Source organism: Somniosus microcephalus, chromosome 2 (genome assembly GCF_052327205.1).
Source record: "Somniosus microcephalus isolate GS21.2 chromosome 2, FLI_Smic_1.0, whole genome shotgun sequence".
Taxonomy (NCBI): Eukaryota; Metazoa; Chordata; class Chondrichthyes; order Squaliformes; family Somniosidae; genus Somniosus; species Somniosus microcephalus.
In genome coordinates, this window is record NC_140988.1 from 314,444,801 (window position 1) to 314,464,967 (window position 20,167).

Consider the following 20,167-nt stretch of genomic DNA (forward strand, 5'->3'; position numbering starts at 1 on the left):
TCCTCCTGAGGTGGTGGTCCAACGTGAGGTGGCAGTGCCTGAGTCCTGCGGATAGCCAGGTTGTGCAGCATGCAGCAAACGACGATGAATTGGGAGACTCGCTCCTGCGAATACTGGAGGGCTCCCCTGGAGCGATCCAGACAGCGGAACCGTTGCTTCAGGACGCCGATTGTTTGTTCGATGAGGTTCCTGGTCACTTGATGGCTCTCGTTGTATGCCTCTTCAGCAGGGGTCGTGGGCGCGCGGAGCGGGGTCATGAGCCAGGTACACAAAGGATAGCCTTTGTCCCCGATAAGCCATCCTCTTGGGTGAGGCTGTGCCTGGAACATGTCAGCCACAGTTGTCTGTCGCAGGATAAAGGCATCGTGGCTGCTGCCTGGAAAGCGGGCATTGACAGCTAGGATGCGCTGCCTGTGGTCACACACCAGCTGTACGTTGAGGGAATGGTAGCCCTTCCGGTTGCGGTAATCCTCGGCATGCTCCAGAGGTGCCCGCAAAGCCACATGCGTGCAGTCAATGGTGCCCTGCACCATGGGGAAGCCCGCTATTCTTGCAAATCCCACTGCACGCTGCTGCTGCTTGTCCAGGGTCATGGGGAAGGAGATGAATTGACGTCTCCTTCTGAAAAGGGCATTGGTCACCTGGCGGATGTCGCAATGCACGGCGAACTGGGAGATGTTAGCGATGTCCCCAGCAGCGGATTGGAAGGAGCCGGTGGCATAGAAGTTGAGAGCCACCGCCACCTTCACTGCCACCGACAGAGACATCCTGCGCATCAGCTGTGGACGCAGATCTCTGTGAAGCAGCTGGCAGATGTCTGCAACCACCTCCCTTCTGAATCGCAGCCTCCTAACACACTGCGCGGCAGACATGTTGAGATAGGAGAACTGCTGGCGGTATACCCTGGGTGTGTAAGGCCTCACTTGGCGACGCCTGTTGCCCCCTCTGCGTCTAGCCAGGGCTGCCACTCTCTCACGGTGTCTGTAAGCCCTTCCGACATAAGGCTGAAACTCAGCGTTGGCACCCAATGCAGCCCCCATAATATGCTGGCAAACACTGAGATCTCAATGAAGGCAAAGAGAATTGCACAGCTCTGGCCTGAAGCCAAAAAGACCTGTCCTAGTGTTGGGCCAAAGCAGTAAGCTCTCTTCCTTGGTCTCTCTCCAAAAATCCGTTGCACAAGAGTGAATGCTGCAAAATGGCTGCCCTTTATAGTGCAGGGTAAGTGCCCTTTAATTTGCGCTCCCCGCGGCCTGCCTCGGCTGTGTATCGTTCCACTTCACAGTCGTTAGGGCCACCCGGCGCACAATGGGGCGGCGCGAGTGAAGTTCCAGTTCCAGGCGCACAAAGGGCGTTGCACGACGAAATGACGTCATGATCTGCGCGCGCAGCTGAGCGCGCGCAAAGACTTTGCGCCGGCGCTAAATGTCTACTGAAGTTGGGGCGAGGCGCAGATCGCGCTGCGCCAGGGCGCTAAGCGCCTAGCGCTCAAGATCTGCTCCTCCTAAGGCGCTAACGTTGGCGCAGCCAACTGAATTTCTAGGCCTGTATCTTTTATTGTTTCTTCTGCTATTTGCTTTGATTTTGTGTCTGACACAGGCAGCGCAGCAGTCTCCATACTCACATGAACATCCACGTCTTCCTCAGTAGAGCTCACATGACTCATTGTGGGTGCTCGGGATAGTGCATCTGCTAACACTATGGGGGAGAAATTGGGTGAGTAGCGCCACCTGTTAGCGCCTAAAGAGGCAGTCAGTGGCTGTAGCGGCACTGGCTGCGTCTCCCGCGATATTCAGTAGGGGCGCTAATGGCGGCGTTAGGCATTTGTGCTGCGCCGCCACCGATGACGTCATCGGTGTGCGCAGCGCCCCATTCGTGCCCCGTTCGCGATATTTGGTAGCGAACGCCGCAGTTGCGCCGCTCGCTACCCGCGCCCGGTTCACGGGGCCTTACTGTGTCGGCAGCGGCGCAAGTTAAGGTGGAGGTGCGGGGCGGCCGCTTTTTCGGCGGCCGCCTGCCAGCACCTCCGTCCCCGGCCTCCTAACCCCCCCCCCCGCGGCATTGCCGGCTGTTTCCCGAGAGCCCGGCACTTCTCTTTGGTGCCGGGCTCATTTGCCGGCACTTGCGAGCGGGGATCGCGCTGTTGCAGGCACCTCCCCCTTAACAGTGGGAGGAAGGCCTGCAGTACCGCAGCGTGTCGTGCCACAGCATGTGGCGCTGCGGCACGTTGCACTGCGATAATCAGTTTCAGCGCCCTAAGAGGGACGCGGAGCGCCTCGAGCCTCGCCACGTGTCCCTCGAGGGGCACTGAAACTGAATTTCTGGCGATCGGTATCACTCCGATCGCTGCGCTAAATCCTGCGCTCAGGCGACTTTTGCGCCACTTTGGTGCCCCAACCCAATTTCTAGGCCTAGTGTTTGCCTGGTGTGTAGATCTGTTCAAAGTCATATCTTTGCAGCTTCATCATGAATCGTTGAATCCTTGGAGACATCTCATTCAGATTTTTTTTTATGATGGCAACCAGTGGGCAGTGGTCTGTCTCAACTGTGAAGGTGGGAAGTCCATATATGTAGCCATGGAACTTTTCTAGTCCAACTACCAAGCCTAGACATTCCTTTTCAATCTGGGCGTATCAACACTCAGAATCAGTCATAGACCTGGAGGCATAGGCAACAGGCTTCCAATCTTCACCCTCTGCTTGTAGCAAGACCGCGCCTAGGCCATCTTTTGATGCATCCGTTGCCACTTTGATTCTCTTTGTTGGGTCAAAGAAGGTGAGTACAGGTGTGGTTGTCAGCACTGTTTTGAGGTTCATCCACTCTTGTTCATGTCTTTCTGTCCATGCGAACTCATTTGTTTTATGTAGCAGGTCTCGCAGACAGGCTGTCTTGGCTGACAAGTTAGGAATGAACTTTCCAATGAAGTTTATCATCCCCATGATGCATAGCACTCCTTTTTTGTCAGTGGGTCGGGGCATGTTGAGTATGGCGTTTACTTTTTCCATATCTGGCTCTATTCCTTTAACAGATAGATTATCTCCTAGGAAAGTGACTTCCTGGGCACTAAACTGACACTTGGCTTTGTTGAGCTTCAGTCCATTCCGGCGTATGCTCTGTAGCACTTTAGTCAGTCTCTCATTGTGTTCTTTCAGTGTGGAGCCCCAGATGATGATGTCATCAACATAGACCCGAACTCCTTCCAGACCTTCAATTATGTGTTCCATCGCTCTATGAAAGATTTCAGATGCAGATATTATCCCGAATAGCATTCTGAGGAAACAATACCTGCCAAATGGTGTATTGAAGGTACAGTATTTAGTGCTCTCTTCATCCAGTTTTAGTTGCCAAAATCCTTGTGAGGCATCGAGCTTTGTGAAGTATCTGGCACCTGACATTTCACTGGTGATTTCTTCTCGCTTGGGAATCTGGTAGTGTTCACATTTTATGTTTGCATTTAAGTCCTTTGGATCCATGCATACTCTTAGATCATTGTTCTTTTTCTTTACACATACCATGGAGTTAACCCAGTCTGTTGGCTCTTCGACTTTCCTGATGACTCCTAGTGTGGTCATTCTGTCCAGTTCTTTCTTGAGCCGGTCACGCAGGGGTGCTGGAACTCTCCGTGGAGCATGTACCACTGGCTGAGCATTCTCCTTTAGCTGGATCTTGTAAGTGAATGGTAGAACTCCAAATCCTTTGAACACATCCTGGAAATTACTCACCACAGAATCCACCGAGTCATCTGGTCTGCTTATGGCACAGTTTATACGGTAGTCTCTCTTGACCAGTTCTAAGTCCTCACAAGCTTTGTCACCTAGTAGTGAATCAAGTCCTTCAGCCACAACAGAAAACATGAGATGATGCACTTTGTCTTTGACTGTCACTTTAAGTGTGCATACACCTAAGCTATCTATTTTCTGTCCATTATAGTCCTTCAGTAGTACTGACTTTTTCTATATTTTGGGCTTTTCTTTCATATTTTTAATGTCACTCATACTGATTAAGTTTGCTTTTGCCCCAGTGTCTAGTTTCAATGTAACTAATGCTCCATTTACCTGCAGTGACATTATCCATTTGTCCTCTTTTACTGCATTAACTTTATGTTCAGCATTGTCCATTCCTGAGGGCTGCACATTTTCTGTATCCTTTTCGATATTGTCATATGACACCATTCCTACAAAAAATGTCTCACTTAAATCAGTGTCCTCTATCACATTGACTTGTTGCCCTTTCTTTGTTTTTACTTTTGAAAAGCATTGTTTGGCAAAGTGATTCTTTCCATTACATTTTGTGCACATTTTCCCAAATGCTGGGCATTGTCTTGACTGGTGCTGGTAATCACAGCATTTACAATTAAAAATTCCATCCTCCGATTGCTTTGCATTTCTGTTCTGCCCACGTTTCTTCCCCTGTAGGACACAGCACCGACAGCAGCATTATCACTTACTACAGTCGCATTATTATTAATTTCACTGAAAGTCTTTGCGTGCTGTTGAGCTAGCTCACTGGCATGGCATATTTTCACAGCTTTCTCCAATGTTAGTTCAGTTTCTCTCAACTAACGTTACCTGACCTTTTTATCATGAATACCAAACACAATCTGGTCATGAATCATGGATGATTTCAGTTCAGAGAAATTACATGTCTGTGCTTTCAGTTTCAGATCGGTCACAAAGCTATCAAAAGTCTCATTTTGCTGCTGTGTCCGTGAATGGAACACGTACCACTCATAAGTCTCGTTCTTTTTGGGAGAACAATGTGTATCAAACTTCTTTAGCACATCGTCCATTTTTTCTCTGTCCTCCTCTTGATCAAATACAAACGTATTAAATACCTCTATCGCCTGCGGGCCTGCAACCGTGAGCAGTAATGCTATTTTCCTTGCATCTGGCTTCATACCGAACTCGATGGCAGCAATGTAGAGTTCGAATTGTTGTTTGAAAGTCTGCCAATTGCAGTCGACATTCCCCGTGAGTTTCAAACCCTCTGGTGGCTTCAAATTCTCCATGTCACGTTTCACAATATTCAGCAGATATTACCAATCCTGGTACCATGTTATGTTCATAAATAAATAGACATTTTCATTATGAACAGCTAGCTTGAGCTAGTCATTTATTCAGCCATGTGGACTAGTGTACAGGCATCCATCTTGACTACTGCCTTCTGGGTAGCCCACTACTAAACATACATCTCCACCTAGTGTACCATTCTAGAATGACATGTTACTGATCATTACACCAATGTGGTGGCACTGGACATGGATTTGAAAACTTGTAAGCTAAAGAAATCTGTAAATGTATTAAAAATGCAGTACCCAACGTTTTCTTTGCTCTGAAACTCACCATGTGCAACATTGGAGCCTTCACACCACTTCTGCAGCTGTCATCATTCCACAAACTTTACAGCAGACTCAGAACACGCACACATTTACCTGGCGTCATGTCCGAAACGTCGGGAAACCCGACCCAGAAGCAGGAAAATCCAAAAAAGGGCTAAAAACTACTGGCAAGTACCTTTTTAATAAGCCGGTAATTGCCTTTAATTCTGCTTCCCGCCGCTAGGTGTCGGGTCCATTCACAAACCGGGGACCTGACACTTGGGAAAGGCTGTTTGGAGGCGGGTTGACGGCGGGATCGGAACCTGCCGTCAATCAAAATGAATTTAACCTTTGACCCGCCTCCAAATCCACCCCCTGAGCACCGGCAAAATCGCGGCCTTTATATCATTGTATCGTACAGCACAGAAGGAGGCCATTCAGCCCAGTGTGTATGTGCCGGCTCTCGATTTACTAGAATGGTACCAGGGATGCGGGACTTTAGTTATGTGGAGAGGCTAGAGAAGCTGGGATTGTTCTCCTTAGATCAGAGAAGGAAGGTTAAGGGAAGATTTATCAGAAGTGTTCAAAATTATGAAGGGTTTTGAATTTTTATTGAAAACTCATTTCCATTTAGGAATTAGTCATTATTTTTATTTTAAAGTTGTTTCTGCTCTGTAGCAGCAAATAATCTATTGTTGGGAGAAAAAGTTTTATATATTTAAAAAGGAACAATTGCTTGGCTCTAATGGATTTCAATGACATCTTATTTATCATGGGATCATTTACGTCAGGGTGCAGCTGGCAAATTTAGAATTGTGCATCCTACTTCCAAATGACCCAATCCCACCACCCCGCCCCACGTACCACCCCACCCCACCCCAACCCGCCCCACCCCCACCCCGCCCCCACGAACCACCCCGCCCCACGAACCACCCCACCCCACCACACCCCACCCCGCCCCACCCACGAACCACCCCGCCCCACGTACCACCCCACCCCACCCAACCTGCCCCACCCCACCCCGCCCACGAACCACCCCGCTCCACAAACCACCCCACCCGCCCCACCCCATGAACCCACCCCATCCCACGTACCACCCCACCCCACGCACCACCCCACCCCACCCCAACCCGCCCCACCCCACCCCTGCCTTACCGCCTGCTGCTAGCAACGACAGGTTGAGGGGAGTGTTTTGCAGTCAGTAAGGGACTGGGGAGCGCTATTTAAAGGCGACCGCTTCCTGCCTTTTTTTGTTGGTGACATTTTTTGCACCATGCATTCTGAGAGAAAGAGGGAGACTTCTGGGTAGATTCAACACAGTGTGAAGGAGTTTTGGCTATTGAGCAGCATTTTGCAGGTTCATTTTGATTTGCCCTTCCTTGTATTGATTTAGAAGAGACTGTGGGTGCTGCACTCTGAGCTCTTTCCCTGGGCCTCCCCATTGTTCTTTCCAGCAGATTTGATGTACAGGTTTCTCCAGGCCGAGATTCAAGCTGCAATGAGCAGGGATGTGGATGGAGAGCAAGATCAACCCTCCCCTTTAAGAACTGGCCAGCGCCATTGTGTCTGTGTTCCATTGCTGACTGACATCACATGAGCTTCGCCAGCGCCCTGAGGTAGCACCTCGCTACTTGGCCTTTGTGCCTTAAGAGAGCTGTGTAGCACCTGATTTAGTGTTCCAATCAACTCCAGGGGCGATAAAAGCCAAGTTTGTAGTTGGAGGCGATAATTAGCCCCAGGCGCTAAACTTTGCGCACGGCCGATAATCGTGCCCCAAACGGGGCAATACTGAATTTCCCCCCCCCGGTCTATAAATACAGCAAGTTATGTGGATCTCGTTGGAAATCAATTCACAACAGCAATGAATGTGGTGGCTGATGATGGAAAATCTCTCCTTATTGTAAAAATTATCAGTACTATCAACTCCTGTGATCTATAGGTATTTTATTTTAGTTTAATAATGTTTAACATTTTAGTTAGGTACAATTTTTGGAAAATGTATTTTTGAGAGGACTTGCTTTTAACTTCTTCTTCTTAGGCAGTCCTCGGAACCGAGGATGACTTGCTTCCACATTAAAAATGAGTTCTCAGGTGACTGATGAGTCCAATGCAGGACCTACAGTCCCTGTCACAGGTGGGGCAGACGGTGGTTGAAGGGCGGGTGGGTGGTGGGTGCTTGGGTTGACGTGCGCTCCTTGCGCTGCCTGCACTTGGCTTCTGCTTGCTCCCAGCGAAGAGATTCAAGGTGTTCGGCGCCTTCCCGGATGCTTCTCCTGCATTTTGTGCTTTTAACAAGATGTAATCTACTTGCAAATTAGGAAAACAAAAAAAAGGGTGAAAATTCATCCGGACCCATCTTTGGGCCCAGACTTTGTGCTGCACATGCTCAACCAGAAGGCATGAAGCCAGCTCCAAATTGGGCATCGGCCCACATTAACATCTTATGCGTGGGCTGCCAGTGCCAGTTGCGTCTCCAAAGGCAGTGAGCGCATTGACGATGACAGAATGCAGAGCCGCTTGCTTTGCTTGGGGTGGCAGCCCAAAGGTAAGTCCCAGGAACAGGGAAGGGGGTTGGAGCGGTGTCGGGGGAGTACTGGCCCCACAGGAAAGTTTTTTTTTTTATTACCTTTTGTAGTCGGCTGCAAAAGCTGCTGAAGAATCCTGAGCGGAGCAGGCCCGGCACCTGCTTCACCCATTGGAAACAAATTTCTCAGAGGAGTCCTTAATTAACATATGCAAGGGTTCTAACGCCTGTTTTAGGAGGCCATCTGAGACACCTTAAAAATGTGCCCGACGCATTTAGGAGTGAACGTGATTGGGCGCGGGCTGTCTCACTGCTAAATTTGTCAGCATTATGCCTGTTTCACGCCCGATAAACGGGCACAACACATGCCAATTTCTACCCTGAAAGCTTTAGTAAAAGAGCTAAAGCAGAAGACAGCTTGACAATTTAACATTGAATCAATGGAACATCAATGAGCTTTCTTCTGCAACAGGGAGATTATATAAAGGAAGCTTTCTTGAACAGAATATGTAATTTTGTTAACATAAGGAAACAAAGAACAAGTAAAAGTCATTCAACCAATCAAACCTTTTCTTCCACAACATTATGGATTCTATCCCCGAGGAGAAATTCTGAATCATTCCTCCCTGACGTGCAGAAGTAATCAAGCAAAACTCCAAATTATCTATCCCCACATCACCACAGCTCTACTCTGGCTGGTTGTTTTCCATGGGAAACAGCACTGCACAGGAATCATCATGTCCCGTGGAGTATTTAATCATCTCAGATTATAATTATACTTAAAAACTTCAATCCCACTCCCAAATGGGAGGGGGGCAGATTTCATTTGTTTGCTATTTGTTTGCTCTTTAAACTTTGGTATACAATTTCACTACAAATGCAAAAGGCAGATTTTCCTCTTATACCACTTTGGCGTAAAAGATTGTCTGGGTGGAATGCATAGAGGGAAGCCAGGCAGGGAGAATTGTGTTCCTACAGAGGAGTCTGTTGGATTTTTACCCCATTTATTTAATTATGCGGGCTCTATTATGGGCGAGTGATTCTCCCCACCCAATTTCCCTCTATGCCTCTGTGATCCTTTATCTCCCAAGCACTATAAAATGAAAGACTGCCCTTAAATCTTAGCCCCTCATATTTATTCAGCTCTTTCCTGAATCAATGTAACATTGGGCTGCTTTCACAGGGAGCCTGTTCCACATGCCCACTGCTCTGTGGGAAAAGCTCTTCTTCTAATCACTAGTCTTGCTTGAGGCTTATTAACTGATGAGAGTGATTTTTTTCAAAAAAAAGGAAAGCACAATAAAAGTTCAAGCCAGAAATAAACCTTTGAAAATAACCCCTGCTGAGATAACCATATGTATAGCATTTGAAAGCAAACTGGTGGAGAGTTTTAATTACTTTTTAACCTAATTTGAGCTTATGCATTGCTGGCACTTTGATTATGTTAAGTATATAAATGCTGCAGGAGACTTTATTTAGTGCATGTGCTCTGCCAGCCGATGTGTTCCAACTTGATCCTTGAGGCAACGAGAAGACACCCAATTGTGAGGCAAACACAATTAAAAATAAACATTCAATGTAAACTGTAAGCAAATAAGTCTTTTAAAGTAGCAAAATTCCTGTGTCAGTAAGGTTTTTTTGTGGCAAATAGTGGTAACAAAGAGCCTTTTTAATCGAGGAACTAGGTGAAAGGTCAAACCCCATATTACAGGTTGAAAAGAGTAGGAGAGAGGATGAGATAAATCAAGAAGTAAAGGTTAGGTGACATTAAGCTTAGGTTTTGAAACCCTTAGACTGTAAGAAGAAGGGAAGATGGTGAGAGATAAGGAGTTCCATAATGTTAAGCTCTTGTGAAAGAATGAGTTTGAATAGGAGTGATCGCAGCACTGATCCCATGAATATATGTGGACAAAAATACAGAAGTGATGAGCGACTGGAGAAATTAAGATTTTGGATTCAGATTCCAGATTTTGAGATTGTGGATCATCCAAATCCACTGTCAGAAGGTTAGGAAATTGGCTCGGGAGGTTAGTGGTGGCCGGGAGGGAGGGAGGGTAATTGTGGCCAGGTGGGAGGGAGGGTAGTTGTGGTCGGGAGGGAGGGAGGGTAGTTGTGGTCGGGAGGGAGGGAGGGTAGTTGTGGCCGGGAGGGAGGGAGGGTAGTTGTGGCCAGGTGGGAGGGAGGGTAGTTGTGGTCGGGAGGGAGGGAGGGTAGTTGTGGCCGGGAGGGAGGGAGGGTAGTTGTGGTCGGGAGGGAGGGAGGGTAGTTGTGGTCGGGAGGGAGGGAGGGTAGTTGTGGCCGGGTGGGAGGGAGGGTAGTTGTGGCCGGGAGGGAGGGAGGGTAGTTGTGGTCGGGAGGGAGGGAGGGTAGTTGTGGTCGGGAGGGAGGGAGGGTAGTTGTGGTCGGGAGGGAGGGAGGGTAGTTGTGGTCGGGAGGGAGGGAGGGTAGTTGTGGCCAGGTGGGAGGGAGGGTAGTTGTGGTCGGGAGGGAGGGAGGGTAGTTGTGGCCGATAGGGAGGGAGGGTAGTTGTGGTCGGGAGGGAGGGAGGGTAGTTGTGGTCGGGAGGGAGGGAGGGTAGTTGTGGTCGGGAGGGAGGGAGGGTAGTTGTGGTCGGGAGGGAGGGAGGGTAGTTGTGGCCGGGAGGGAGGGAGGGTAGTTGTGGCCTGGTGGGAGGGAGGGTAGTTGTGGCCGGGTGGGAGGGAGGGTAGTTGTGGCCGGGTGGGAGGGAGGGTAGTTGTGGCCAGGCGGGAGGGAGGGTAGTTGTGGCCGGGAGGGAGGGAGGGTAGTTGTGGTCGGGAGGGAGGGAGGGTAGTTGTGGTCGGGAGGGGGGGAGGGTAGTTGTGGCCGGGCGGGAGGGAGGGTAGTTGTGGCCGGGAGGGAGGGAGGGTAGTTGTGGCCGGGAGGGAGGGAGGGTAGTTGTGGTCGGGAGGGAGGGAGGGTAGTTGTGGCCAGGTGGGAGGGAGGGTAGTTGTGGCCGGGAGGGAGGGAGGGTAGTTGTGGTCGGGAGGGAGGGAGGGTAGTTGTGGCCGGGAGGGAGGGAGGGTAGTTGTGGCCGGGTGGGAGGGAGGGTAGTTGTGGCCAGGCGGGAGGGAGGGTAGTTGTGGCCGGGAGGGAGGGTAGTTGTGGTCGGGAGGGAGGGAGGGTAGTTGTGGTCGGGAGGGAGGGAGGGTAGTTGTGGCCGGGAGGGAGGGAGGGTAGTTGTGGCCAGGCGGGAGGGAGGGTAGTTGTGGCCGGGAGGGAGGGTAGTTGTGGTCGGGAGGGAGGGAGGGTAGTTGTGGTCGGGAGGGAGGGAGGGTAGTTGTGGTCGGGAGGGAGGGAGGGTAGTTGTGGTCGGGAGGGAGGGAGGGTAGTTGTGGTCGGGAGGGAGGGAGGGTAGTTGTGGTCGGGAGGGAGGGAGGTTAGTGGTGGCCGGGAGGGAGGGAGGGTAGTTGTGGCCAGGCGGGAGGGAGGGTAGTTGTGGCCGGGAGGGAGGGTAGTTGTGGTCGGGAGGGAGGGAGGGTAGTTGTGGCCGGGAGGGAGGGAGGGTAGTTGTGGCCGGGTGGGAGGGAGGGTAGTTGTGGCCGGGTGGGAGGGAGGGTAGTTGTGGCCGGGAGGGAGGGAGGGTAGTTGTGGCCGGGAGGGAGGGAGGGTAGTTGTGGTCGGGAGGGAGGGAGGGTAGTTGTGGCCGGGAGGGAGGGAGGGTAGTTGTGGCCGGGTGGGAGGGAGGGTAGTTGTGGCCGGGAGGGAGGGAGGGTAGTTGTGGCCGGGTGGGAGGGAGGGTAGTTGTGGTCGGGAGGGAGGGAGGGTAGTTGTGGCCGGGAGGGAGGGAGGGTAGTTGTGGCCGGGCGGGAGGGAGGGTAGTTGTGGCCGGGTGGGAGGGAGGGTAGTTGTGGCCGGGAGGGAGGGAGGGTAGTTGTGGCCGGGTGGGAGGGAGGGTAGTTGTGGCCAGGTGGGAGGGAGGGTAGTTGTGGTCGGGAGGGAGGGAGGGTAGTTGTGGCCGGGAGGGAGGGAGGGTAGTTGTGGCCGGGAGGGAGGGAGGGTAGTTGTGGCCGGGAGGGAGGGAGGGTAGTTGTGGCCGGGTGGGAGGGAGGGTAGTTGTGGTCGGGAGGGAGGGAGGGTAGTTGTGGCCGGGTGGGAGGGAGGGTAGTTGTGGCCGGGAGGGAGGGAGGGTAGTTGTGGCCGGGAGGGAGGGAGGGTAGTTGTGGCCGGGAGGGAGGGAGGGTAGTTGTGGTCGGGAGGGAGGGAGGGTAGTTGTGGCCGGGAGGGAGGGAGGGTAGTTGTGGCCGGGAGGGAGGGAGGGTAGTTGTGGCCGGGAGGGAGGGAGGGTAGTTGTGGCCGGGAGGGAGGGAGGGTAGTTGTGGCCGGGAGGGAGGGAGGGTAGTTGTGGCCGGGAGGGAGGGAGGGTAGTTGTGGCCGGGAGGGAGGGAGGGTAGTTGTGGTCGGGAGGGAGGGAGGGTAGTTGTGGCCGGGCGGGAGGGAGGGTAGTTGTGGCCGGGAGGGAGGGAGGGTAGTTGTGGCCGGGTGGGAGGGAGGGTAGTTGTGGCCGGGAGGGAGGGAGGGTAGTTGTGGTCGGGAGGGAGGGAGGGTAGTTGTGGCCGGGAGGGAGGGAGGGTAGTTGTGGTCGGGAGGGAGGGAGGGTAATTGTGGCTGGGAGGGAGGGAGGGTAGTTGTGGCCGGGTGGGAGGGAGGGTAGTTGTGGCCGGGAGGGAGGGAGGGTAGTTGTGGCCGGGTGGGAGGGAGGGTAGTTGTGGCCGGGAGGGAGGGAGGGTAGTTGTGGTCGGGAGGGAGGGAGGGTAGTTGTGGCCGGGTGGGAGGGAGGGTAGTTGTGGCCGGGAGGGAGGGAGGGTAGTTGTGGTCGGGAGGGAGGGAGGGTAGTTGTGGCCGGGAGGGAGGGAGGGTAGTTGTGGTCGGGAGGGAGGGAGGGTAATTGTGGCTGGGAGGGAGGGAGGGTAGTTGTGGCCGGGTGGGAGGGAGGGTAGTTGTGGCCGGGTGGGAGGGAGGGTAATTGTGGCCGGGAGGGAGGGAGGGTAGTTGTGGTCGGGTGGGAGGGAGGGAGGGAGGGTAGTTGTGGCCGGGAGGGAGGGAGGGTAGTTGTGGCCGGGAGGGAGGGAGGGTAGTTGTGGCCGGGAGGGAGGGAGGGTAGTTGTGGCCGGGAGGGAGGGAGGGTAGTTGTGGCCGGGAGGGAGGGAGGGTAGTTGTGGCCGGGAGGGAGGGAGGGTAGTTGTGGTCGGGAGGGAGGGAGGGTAGTTGTGGTCGGGAGGGAGGGAGGGTAGTTGTGGCCGGGAGGGAGGGAGGGTAGTTGTGGCCGGGAGGGAGGGAGGGTAGTTGTGGCCGGGAGGGAGGGAGGGTAGTTGTGGCCGGGAGGGAGGGAGGGTAGTTGTGGCCGGGAGGGAGGGAGGGTAGTTGTGGTCGGGAGGGAGGGAGGGTAGTTGTGGCCGGGTGGGAGGGAGGGTAGTTGTGGCCGGGAGGGAGGGAGGGTAGTTGTGGCCGGGTGGGAGGGAGGGTAGTTGTGGCCGGGAGGGAGGGAGGGTAGTTGTGGCCGGGTGGGAGGGAGGGTAGTTGTGGCCGGGTGGGAAGGAGGGTAGTTGTGGCCGGGAGGGAGGGAGGGTAGTTGTGGCCGGGAGGGAGGGAGGGTAGTTGTGGCCGGGTGGGAGGGAGGGTAGTTGTGGCCGGGTGGGAGGGAGGGTAATTGTGGCCGGGAGGGAGGGAGGGTAGTTGTGGTCGGGTGGGAGGGAGGGAGGGAGGGTAGTTGTGGCCAGGTGGGAGGGAGGGTAGTTGTGGCCGGGAGGGAGGGAGGGTAGTTGTGGTCGGGAGGGAGGGAGGGTAGTTGTGGCCGGGAGGGAGGGAGGGTAGTTGTGGCCGGGAGGGAGGGAGGGTAGTTGTGGCCGGGAGGGAGGGAGGGTAGTTGTGGCCGGGTGGGAGGGAGGGTAGTTGTGGCCGGGAGGGAGGGAGGGTAGTTGTGGCCGGGTGGGAGGGAGGGTAGTTGTGGCCGGGTCGGAGGGAGGGTAGTTGTGGCCGGGTGGGAGGGAGGGTAGTTGTGGCCGGGTCGGAGGGAGGGTAGTTGTGGCCGTGTGGGAGGGAGGGTAATTGTGGCCGGGAGGGAGGGAGGGTAGTTGTGGCCGGGTGGGAGGGAGGGTAGTTGTGGTCGGGAGGGAGGGAGGGTAATTGTGGCCGGGAGGGAGGGAGGGTAGTTGTGGCCGGGCGGGAGGGAGGGTAGTTGTGGCCGGGTGGGAGGGAGGGTAGTTGTGGCCGGGTGGGAGGGAGGGTAGTTGTGGCCGGGAGGGAGGGAGGGTAGTTGTGGCCGGGTGGGAGGGAGGGTAGTTGTGGCCGGGTGGGAGGGAGGGAGGGAGGGTAGTTGTGGCCGGGAGGGAGGGAGGGTAGTTGTGGCCGGGTCGGAGGGAGGGTAGTTGTGGCCGGGTGGGAGGGAGGGAGGGAGGGTAGTTGTGGCCAGGAGGGAGGGAGGGTAGTTGTGGCCGGGTCGGAGGGAGGGTAGTTGTGGCCGGGTCGGAGGGAGGGTAGTTGTGGCCGGGTGGGAGGGAGGGTAGTTGTGGTCGGGAGGGAGGGAGGGTAGTTGTGGCCGGGAGGGAGGGAGGGTAGTTGTGGCCGGGAGGGAGGGAGGGTAGTTGTGGTCGGGAGGGAGGGAGGGTAGTTGTGGCCGGGAGGGAGGGAGGGTAGTTGTGGCCGGGAGGGAGGGAGGGTAGTTGTGGCCGGGAGGGAGGGAGGGTAGTTGTGGCCGGGAGGGAGGGAGGGTAGTTGTGGCCGGGAGGGAGGGAGGGTAGTTGTGGTCGGGAGGGAGGGAGGGTAGTTGTGGCCGGGCGGGAGGGAGGGTAGTTGTGGCCAGGTGGGAGGGAGGGTAGTTGTGGCCGGGTGGGAGGGAGGGTAGTTGTGGCCGGGAGGGAGGGAGGGTAGTTGTGGCCGGGAGGGAGGGAGGGTAGTTGTGGCCAGGTGGGAGGGAGGGTAGTTGTGGCCGGGTGGGAGGGAGGGTAGTTGTGGCCGGGAGGGAGGGAGGGTAGTTGTGGCCGGGAGGGAGGGAGGGTAGTTGTGGCCGGGCGGGAGGGAGGGTAGTTGTGGCCAGGTGGGAGGGAGGGTAGTTGTGGCCGGGTGGGAGGGAGGGTAGTTGTGGCCGGGAGGGAGGGAGGGTAGTTGTGGCCGGGAGGGAGGGAGGGTAGTTGTGGCCGGGCGGGAGGGAGGGTAGTTGTGGCCGGGTGGGAGGGAGGGTAATTGTGGCCGGGTGGGAGGGAGGGTAGTTGTGGCCGGGTGGGAGGGAGGGTAATTGTGGCCAGGTGGGAGGGAGGGTAGTTGTGGTCGGGAGGGAGGGAGGGTAGTTGTGGCCGGGAGGGAGGGAGGGTAGTTGTGGCCGGGAGGGAGGGAGGGTAGTTGTGGCCGGGAGGGAGGGAGGGTAGTTGTGGCCGGGAGGGAGGGAGGGTAGTTGTGGCCGGGAGGGAGGGAGGGTAGTTGTGGCCGGGAGGGAGGGAGGGTAGTTGTGGCCGGGAGGGAGGGAGGGTAGTTGTGGCCAGGTGGGAGGGAGGGTAGTTGTGGCCGGGAGGGAGGGAGGGTAGTTGTGGCCGGGAGGGAGGGAGGGTAGTTGTGGCCGGGAGGGAGGGAGGGTAGTTGTGACCGGGCGGGAGGGAGGGTAGTTGTGGCCGGGTGGGAGGGAGGGTAGTTGTGGCCGGGTGGGAGGGAGGGTAGTTGTGGCCGGGAGGGAGGGAGGGTAGTTGTGGCCGGGTGGGAGGGAGGGTAGTTGTGGCCGGGAGGGAGGGAGGGTAGTTGTGGCCGGGTGGGAGGGAGGGTAGTTGTGGCCGGGCGGGAGGGAGGGTAGCTTTTGACTGCAATCAGGGAGGACAGGTGCCAGAATGGGGTGGAGGGGGTGGGGTGTTGGGGGGTAGCAGTGGCGATAAGAGCCAGCAGCAGCCCGCGTGGGTTTAATATGGGGTCGAGGGAAATATTTCTGCTCCTCCCAGCTCCACATTGATGTAAGTATATTTTATTCATTTACCTTAATAACCGAAAATGCTGAAAAAACTCAGCAGGCCAGGCAACATCTGTGGAGAGAGAAACAGAGTTAACGTTTCAGGACGTATTTTGCTATCGTTATTCATTTACCTTGTTGTTTGCGGTCTGCTACGGCCCCGCTGTGATCAAAGCATCTACTTTTGGCCTTGAGCAACTGTTTGGAGAAAATAGTTTCCGAGAGTTTTGGGGGAACTTCTCTCAGAGTCTGTAGGATCTACTGAAGGCCTTTCTATCAGGGGGCTTTTGGTGCAGATGTTCATGGTGGCACCACTCAGTTCAAGTAGCACAGCTTTGCGTCCACTGAGGTTGACGCTGGGTTTCAGATCCTCCGAGATGGTCCTCAGTTGTCTCTTATGTGAGTGTGTTGCTCATCCAGCATCCTTCATTTTAGAGCAGAATCCTGGGGACCTGAAAAGGTAGGTTCAGGAGCCAGAGCCTTTGTTCCCCAGTATCAGATCCCACTTTCACCTTTTACTCCTCTGATACTGTGAGGGTAGTGAATGATGGAGATCTGCACATATAAAGACTGCAAGAAAAGTTCCTGGGGAGCAGATGAAGCTCTGGTGAAGTCATTAAACTTTTTTCTGGGGTTCAAAGAGGTGGCACTAACTGCCATAGCCACTTACTTCCACAAAGTGCGCCAAACATTCCCGTTGGGATTCCATGCCCTTATCCCAAAAAGACTGCTCCTTCCGCTCCGTATCTTCAATCGGAGAACATGCAGGACTAGCTCTGTGACGTTTGCTGCTCACTTCTTTGATCTGGTTGCCATCTTGTTGCCCAGGTTTCCTGCTTGCTCCAGGGCTGCCATTGTCCCTTTAAGCAGCAACAAGTTTGTTTATCCTGCTGTTGAACCAGGTCCTGACCTCTCCTCCAAGTATTTTCTTCCTGCTATGATTCTGCCCTCTCCCCAGTGTATATGAGGTATTTCAGGCTGTATTTAGACAGCCGGCATACCTCTGCCTATTTTAATTAGTTAACTATGCTATTTATGGCAGGGTCAACACCATGACCTGAAGGCGGACAGAGGTCCCACTCCACATCAGATATGATGGTGCAATGGCGCAGAGTATTTTCCCCTTTTGATAATTGTTACTTTCTTTGAGGTGTCAGCTGTGGCTCAGTTGTAGCATACTCGCCTCTGTCAGAAGGCTGTAGATTCAAGTCCCACTCCGGACACTTGAGCACATAAAGCTAGGCTGGCACTCCAGTGCAGTTCTGAGGGAGTGCTGCAATGTCTTTCGGATGAGACGTTAAACCGAGGCCCCGTCTGCCCTCACAGGTGGACGTAAAAGATCTCATGGCACTATTCAAAGGAGAGCAGGAGAGTTTCCCTGGTGTTCTGGCCAACATTTAGCCCTCAACCAACACCTGAAACAGACTGTCTGGTCAATATCACATTGCTGCTTTTGGGACCTTGCTATGTATAAATTGGCTGCCACGTTTCCTACAGTACAATAGTGACTACACTTCAAAAGTACTTCATTGGCTTTGGGACATCATGGGGCCGTGAAAGGTGCAATGTAAATGCAAGTCTTTCTTACTTCCTTTTTCTTAACTTAAAAAATGTATTTTTAAGCAAGGTACCACCCTCAAAATGGCTTTGGTAACTGCACATGTTCAGGAGCCCCAGCAGGATTAGCCAGAGAATGGATACGGCAGTCCGTGTTTGCTTGCTGCAGTGTAGTGTGGCCAGTGGAGGGATGCAAAATGAAAAACATTTGAGTTTTTTTTTTAAAGGTGTCTTATCCTATACAATTAATCAGCTATGCAAGCGATTGCATAGGCTTTCCTGCCCTTTAAATTCTAACGTTTCCACCATTGGCCACAGCAACACTGGATGTCAGAAACTTAACACAGTCACTGCTGCCTTGTTTTCTGCCACTGCTGAAAGTTAAAATCAGCCCTCTTCTGTCTCAGGCGGCACGTCTACCTTCCTGCCTTGGCTGCTTGCTCAGACTAAACAAGAAGATGTGCAACCTCTGTGTCCTGTTTGACCCCAATGTGAGCTTCAGCTTCAAATTCCACATCCAGTCCACCTATTTCCAACAGTTTACCTGCCTATGCCACTGCCTCATCCCAATCTCCGTTGATACTCTGATCTTTACCTTTAACACTGTGCTGGATATCTCCACTATCCTCCTTGCCAGCCTAACCCAGCTGCATGCTACAAAACTCCAACTCCATCCAGAACTCTGCAGCCTGCAGTGTATCTCTCTGAAAGTCCTGCCCATCTATCTACCAGTGACCTCAATGACCTCCATTGGCAGCTGGTGGCTCCAGCACACTGACTTCTAAATTCTCATCCTTGACTCTCTCCTCACTGCACCGTGTTCCTGCGATATTCTCTAGCCCTATGTCCCAGCAGATACACATAAAATTACATAGAATTTACAGCACAGAAACAGGCCATTCAACCCAACTGGTCTGTGCTGCACTGGTCTCCACACGAGCCTCCTCCCACCCCTTTTTGTCCAACTGTATCTGCTAACACTTCGCACTTTTGACTCTGGTTTACCAGACATCCCCTTCAACTCTGCTCCATCAGCAGCAGCAGAGCCTTCAGCCACTATTTGTCCTATATATTAATCGCTCCACCATTGGCAGCCGTGCCTTCAGCTGCCTAGGACTAAAGCTCTGGAATTCCCTCCCTAAATCTCTGCCTCTCTATTCTCTCTCCTTTAAGACACCCCATAAGACCTACCTCTTTGACCAAGCTTCTGGTCACCTGACCTCATATCACCTTATGTGGCTCAATGTCAAATTTTGTTTGATAATGCTCCTGTGAAGCGCCTTGGGACATTTTACTATGTTAAAGGCGCTATATAAATGCAAGTTGTTGTTGGCCTCTGGGGTTTTCTTCTTAAACTTCTCTTTATTATCTTTCTCTGCACTTTCAAAAGCACCCTGGAAATGTGTCTCTTTAATCATGCTTTCAATCCTTTTCTATAACTTCCTCCTTCTTTCCCGCTCAATGTCTCTGGTTCCTTTTGTAAATAACTTTGCGCCGTATGTTACTAAAAGGTGCTTTATTAAATGTAATTTGCTATTGTTGAATAGAATTAGCCCTGCTAGTGTGCGCTGTAGATATACATACAGGGTAAAAAAGCTGGAATGTAGTCTTCAAACTAAAATACAGAGGCAATCAGTACACTTGTCACAATTGGAAACCTACATGTGGTAAAGCATAAAATGCGATTACATCAACCTTACTCCTTTTATCCTTATCCTTTCTAATGCTTCATGACCCCTAGTGGCAACCCTTGCTCACTACCACAGCAGCAATATTTATCTCATCATTGCCGGTAAAAAAGGCACACAAAACATAGTTTGATCACTATACCTAATAGTTTGACTTGTAAATTTCATACCAGTTGCCAGTATTCTCTAATCCTGTTAAAGCTTTTTGGGGTGAGCACTGGTTAGAGGAATAATTTGACTAGAGTGATTTAAAAATATATTTTTTTTCTTCTTGTATAAGCCCACGTTTAGTGTGCTCACCTCATTTATACCATACTGGGCAATTTATACCAGATACTCATTATAAATCAAGATTTATCTACTACATTCTGCAGTGAAATGTTTTTAAGGACAATTAAAGTCCCTTTTTATTGCCTTATTAAAAACCTGTTTTTTTAAATAGTTTTCAGATTTTATTTAGTTTTTAAATAGGAAAAATACCAATGGGAATAAAAATTGCACTCCAAATAACCCAACTAAGTTTGGAGAAAATTAGTTTTTATTTTGAATATCATTGAAACTCAAGAAGATAAGCAAGAGGCTTAAAAAGGTACTATCAAGCTAAATGGCAACTCATAATTCTTTACACAGTTCATTGGCACTATTTTATGGGGCTCACCAGCAGTCTTACTTAATCCCGAGATAATAATTTTAAATTAAAAGTAAAAATCTATGTTCATTCTTGCTGCTCCAACTACTTAGCAGCCACTGTGATGGTGGGATAATAAAAATTATTCGAGATTATGCACAGGGAACAGTTGCAATCTTGCTTTCAATAAACAATGCCTTGGTGCATGACATGAGTCAGCCTTTGTTTGATGACCTCAGTCTTCAGGGGATGATGAGTGTGGTAACTATATCAGTGTATTGCAGTGTTTGCTCCATTTCCAACTAGGAATGAAAGACTAATGTTTGCTGCAATATACAACAACAACAACAACTTGTATTTATATAGCACCTTTAACGTAGTAAAACGTCCCAAGGTGCTGCACAGGAGTATTTTAAGACAAAAAATTTGACACTGAGCCACATAAGGATAAATTAGGGCAGGTGACCAAAAGCTTGGTCAAAGAGGTAGGTTTTAAGGAGTGTCT